Consider the following 6,000-nt stretch of genomic DNA (forward strand, 5'->3'; position numbering starts at 1 on the left):
CCTTTTGAACATTTAATAAACTCTGTCTGTAACTGCCTCTTCGCTTCTGGGTCATCTGCTCCACATAACAAAAACAGAATCCATTGTGGATCTACCATTTCTAAAGCCACTTTAGTAAGGAGTAAAGTACTCCTGTTTCTCCAAAGTATATACTAATCTGTCTAACCATTCGTTCCATCGTTTTTACATAGTACAGACGTAAGAGCAATTGGGCGGTAAGAGCTGGATTCTCCAGCATTTTTACCAGGCTTCAATATGGCATAATTACTGCATGCTTCCATTCCCTTGGCAATATACCACTCTTTCATACAGTATTTATTAGCTTCAACACTTTTTCTAACACTGGATTATCTAAATTGCGAAGGATCTGATAACCTATCCTCTCTGATAACCTATCCTCTCTCTACCAGGTGCCATATCTTTCCCTTTTATGATAGCTTGCTTAAGTTCTCCCAATGAAAAAGTTCTTCAAACTATGCACTTCCTTAAATGTTTTAACCAACATCTCTGCTTTATCCTTACAATTAACTGCTTCTTGCCCCTTAATCTGTAAAACTGGAACTTTAATTGATTTATACACTCCTGTTTCCGTTCCTAAAAAAACTACAAAATTTGTGCCAACTCTCTCTCTTTGCATCTTTTATGACTAAATTCAATTCACATTTATTTGTATAGCACTTTTCACAATACATATCGTTTCAAAGCAGCTTTACAGAGAGTGCATGTCAACATTACAATTTAGAGAATGCAGTTAGGTAATAATAATATAATTTAGGCAATTTAATTTAATCACTGTTAGCAGTTTAATTGAAGGTAGAAGCAATGAGCTCTTGGAAATAATGAATTACATATTAACAATAATTAGGATATATAGAAATTTGGTAATGTGCATGTTGATCCAGATGTTGCGTCATCTGAAGTCCTCGCAGGAGTTGCACTCAAAAAAATTATTCTAGCTGCTTGTTCAGTTTATTTAAATAAAATAAGCTGAACCAACACAAATCTTTAGTTTTTTACTTAATTGGCATTTGCACTCAATTGTATTATGTTAAATGAAATTAAATTTGCAAAATGTTAGGTCAACCTAAACCATTTGTGTTGGGACTACATGAAACATTTATGTTGCATTGATTGAAACTGGGCAGTGGATTTCTAGTTCCCAGGATGCTTTGCGTATGGAAAGATCAGGACAGTAAATGTTGAACTTAAGTGCTGTTTAATGTGTTTTTTAGTAAAGGGTAATACCTTTTAAAGTTTGATGTTCAGTTATATTTGACATTTAAAAGAGTTTATGTTATGTCGATTTTTTGAGGTTACCATTATGCTGAAGTGTAGACCTTGTGGTTAGGCTCTGGGTGGCTACATGAAATAAAACTATGTTGTTCTCAACAAGCTTTAACTGTGCTAAAGCCAGTGATGAGAAGTTCTTTATCTGATCATTACTTGCATGCTACAAATGTTACACTTAGTATATGAAAAAGTATTATTTTAGTTTAGTTTTTATAGAAATATAAATAAATTAGTTTGAGGGCCAGCACATAATTTACACAGTCTACATATGGTCATCAGCTTTACTACTCTCAACAGTCATGAAACATGTATGTCTGTGTACAACAGCTACTCACAACCTAAGAACAAGCGCACATCTTCACCACGATGGTAACAAAAAAAAAAAACAATGTATACGCTACAAACTCTTTTAAATGTTCAAAATAACTAAACATTAAACACTTAAACACTAAGAGGTCTTTACATTTCCTTAAAAGCGCAGAAAACTTGAGCAACACTGCACAAGGGCACCGGTCTGAATTGCAATAGCACTGGTTGGATCAACAAGAATGAATTAGGTTCAGGAAACATTCACAGAATACGTCAAATGAAAATGGTGTGATCTCATTCAATTAGGATGAATTTTACTCATCAGTACAATTAACCTAGCTTAAGTTCAAATAAATCAGTTCAACTGTGTGGAAATAGGTGTCATAATTGAATTAAGTTAGACCAACAAGTTATTTTTTTGAGTGTGGGGTCATCTCTTCACAGGTGTTGGTCATCTGAGGTCTTCTTAAGAGGCTGGATCCAAACTGAAGCTGATGTAATCTCTACGTGCGTCCCGAGGTGAAACAGAAAAGCAAATGGAGAATAATTAGTGTAGCTGCTGTTCATAACATTAAGCAAAGATAGTCATGTGCAACTGATTTGATATGAGATGCATTATGTGAATGCTTGGCTAAAGAGATGTGTCTTTAATCTAGATTTAAACTGGGTGAGCGAGTCTGAGCCCCGAACATTATCAGGAAGGCTATTCCATAGTTTAGGAGCCAAATGTGAATGTGAAAAGTGGACTTAGATATCCTAGGTACAACTAGAAGTCCAGAATTTTGTGATCTTAAAAAGCGTGAAGGATTGTAGGGCGATAGAAGATCGGTTAAGTACAGGAGCTAAACCATTTAGAGCCTTATAGGTCATTAGCAATACTTTATAATTGATACGGAACTTAATAGGTAACCAGTGTAGAGATGATAAAATTGGTGTTATATGATCATATTTTCTTGATCTGGTAAGAACTCTAGCAGATGCATTTTGGACTAATTGTAGCTTGTTTATTGAGGAAGCAGGACAACCAGATAATAATGCATTACAGTAATCTAGTCCAGACATCGTTAATGCATGAACTAACTTTTCTGCATCAGAAATAGATAACATATTCCGTATCTTAGCAATGTTTCTGAGGTGGAAGAAGGCTGTTTTTGTAACATATGAAATATGATTTTCGAAGGACAAGTTGCTGTCTAATATAACACCCAGGTCTTTAACTGCCAGAGATGGAGTAACAGTACATCCTTCAAAATACAAATTGTAGTCTGAGAGATCTCTTCTAGCTTTTGACCTTAATTTCTTATATACAATTGTATGGTCTTCTATTGGATAGATATGCTTTATTTCTAACTCGAACAGCAAGAGTACATGCCTCATTCCACCAGGGAATATTATTTTGAGAACTCAGTTCTTGGGATAAATTTGTCTGCAGCCTTTGTTAACATGTCACAAATTGAATTATTTCATGCATCTGTCTAAACCTCCATGAAACACATTATGCACTATTTCCTGAGTTCTTTCTTTAAATTCATTCCACCTTGCTTTTGCATAATTACATTTCTTTGGCCTGTAGCCCTGTTCTTTAATTAGCCTTCTCCCAGTCCTACTTAAAATTGGAACATGGTCACTTCCAATAGTATACCGATCCAATATATCTCATCCTCCCACTATGGCAAGTTCAGGGGAAGTAAAGGTTAAGTCAATACATGAGGTTGCACCCTGACCAAGTTGACATAACATCATTCAACACTACCAATCCATGATTTTCAATAAAATCCTTCAGGACTGGTCCACTTCTATCTCAAGTACTACTCCCCCAAACTCCACTGTGCATTAAAATCCCCATACTGGCAGCTCAACCTTTGCCATTATTCCTTCCAGTTTTTCTTCATCTAACTGCAGTCCTGGGTCATAATTAACTATAGAAATCCTTTCCTGCTCTGACCATATTATGGCAATCTCACATTCAAGCTCTATGCTGATCTCAACTCTTCTATATTGTAAACCATTTTTAGTAAAAGTGGCACATCTACCTCCAACCCTATTTACTCGATCTGCTCTTAAACTTTTATACCATGGGATAACAAAATCTTAACAAGGTTTAAGCCATGTCTACTGAACACATATCAAGTCAGGTTTTTTGACAAATGCATCAGTAAATCTTTTGAATACTTGACCATTGACTACTACACTTCTAGCAATCTATTGCAGAACATCCAAATGAATATATACTTAACATACTTCCAATTCATCCTCAGTTGACACATATTCCTCATCTAAGCTAGCCTACCTTATCTCTCCCCTGACTGATAAGAACCTCCCTGATAATCCTTCATACATATACTTATCTCTGGTTGAATATCTTTTATCTTGAGGAATATGTCAGCTACTGCAATCACCTCTCTTGCAACATCTGATTTATTCCTTGCCAACTCTTTAATTGCACACACTGCTTCTGAAAAGAAGTCCAAAATGCCTTCTTTTTGATCATTATATAACCATCTGGTTCTTTTGAGTACAATTGTTGTGGCTTCACTGGTTCTGTTGCTTGACCACTACCACTTGCTCTCTCAATTCTTCTCACTGCTCCTACATATGAAAACTTGTTCTCATCTCTTACTTTCTGCTCTCAGCCGGCTGCTCTTGAATCGCTCTTGCGGTACTTTGAAGCCATACGTGACAGTCATATGGCGTCGGCGCTGTCTCAAGTCAGACAAAGTTTTATACCCTGGGATAACAAAATCTAAACAAGGTTTAAGCCATGTCTCCTGAACACATATCAAGTCAGGTTTTTCAACAAATGCATCAATAAATCTCTTGAATTCTTGATCATTGGCTACTAGACTTCTAGCATTCCATTGCAGAACATATATTTAGTATATACAGATAAATATATACTGCAGAGATTTCAGAAAAAATTCAAACAAGATGGCAGCTCTCGGTGGCAGTGGAGCAAAGAAAAGGAGATTGAACTTATATCTTTTTACACTGTAAGTTGTTATGTGTCAACCCAAAATCAGGGAATTTATCTAATTTAATGCTTAAAATGCCAACAGGTGTTCAATGTTTTCAGTTAAATACTAAAAAGACGCGTCCTATTCAACATCTGTAGTGATGTAGGCTGTAGGGCGTATGGCGTGTTAAAGTAGCTTTCGATGCAATCGGTTTCGAATCCGCCTCTTGCCAAACTCACTCTTCTCCCTTTTCCTATTACAAATCAGATTGGAACGGCATTTATATTTAGTAAAAACAAAGAAAATATTAAAAAAGTTTAAATAAAGTGCATAACAAGTGTTTAATAAAGTATTTATTGGGTTAGCACAGGGGTAGGCAAGTTCGGTCCTAGAGAGCCGCTATCCTGCAGAGTTTAGCTCCAACCCTGAAAAAAAACCTTCAGCTGCCTATAGCCTTAGTAATCCTGAAGAGCTTGATTAGCTTGTTCAGGTGTGTTTGATTAAGGTTGGAGCTAAACTCAGCAGGACAGCGGCTCTCTAGGACTGAACTTGCCTACCCCTGGGTTAGCAAAAGATTTGCTACTCTCTGATTGGTTACTGCTAACTGTCCATTGACCTAAAGTTGCCCTGTGTCTCACCAGGTTTCCCGTTGACGGAAACATTGCTCAAAAAGTTGCCACGTTTATCATCACCTTATGACTATGTTTATCTTTATGGTTCAATAAACTGACAGGACAATCACAGCTGACACTTTCATCTGCACTGGAGATTAAACCTCCAAATGACAATGTTAAATGTTTAAACCATTACCTTTAATTTGATGACTATGTATTATTAGAAATTATGTATTATTAATTATTTATCCTATGTGTCTGACACAGACTTGGTCTCCAGAGGTCAAGTGAAGGATCGTATAATAGATTTTAAAGTGTTTTCTCTATTTTGGGGGAAAAAGGGAAACAAGACTAAACATATTTAAATCCATTATCCATTTTTTTTTTTTTTTTTTTTTTTACTTTATTATGAATACACATAAAACAAAAAGAAAGACAAAAACACATGAACATTGTCCTGAGAGTGGGCTTCATACATTATTTACAATCAGAAACATAAACAAATTAAGGCATATATTGTGTCCTATTTCAGAAAGTCAATAGCTGGACCCCATCTTCTTTCAAAAGCTGTGACTTTTAATTGCAGTTGTGCTGTCAACCGTTCCATTAAATAAACTTGTCTTAACTTTTGTATCCATTGCGTAACAGTAGGTGGCTCAGGCTTTAGCCAACAGATTGTTATCATTTTCCTAGCCGTCATTAAGAAGAGACAGAGAAGAAATGCTTGATCTTGTGAAAGGTTGTCTGGAAAGATGTCCAATAAAAAAGTTTGGGAGTCAAGAGATATGTTCACTTTTAGTAGATTTTCCACAACGCCCTTAATGTCCCTTCAA

Source organism: Megalobrama amblycephala, linkage group LG24 (assembly GCF_018812025.1).
Source record: "Megalobrama amblycephala isolate DHTTF-2021 linkage group LG24, ASM1881202v1, whole genome shotgun sequence".
Taxonomy (NCBI): domain Eukaryota; kingdom Metazoa; phylum Chordata; class Actinopteri; order Cypriniformes; family Xenocyprididae; genus Megalobrama; species Megalobrama amblycephala.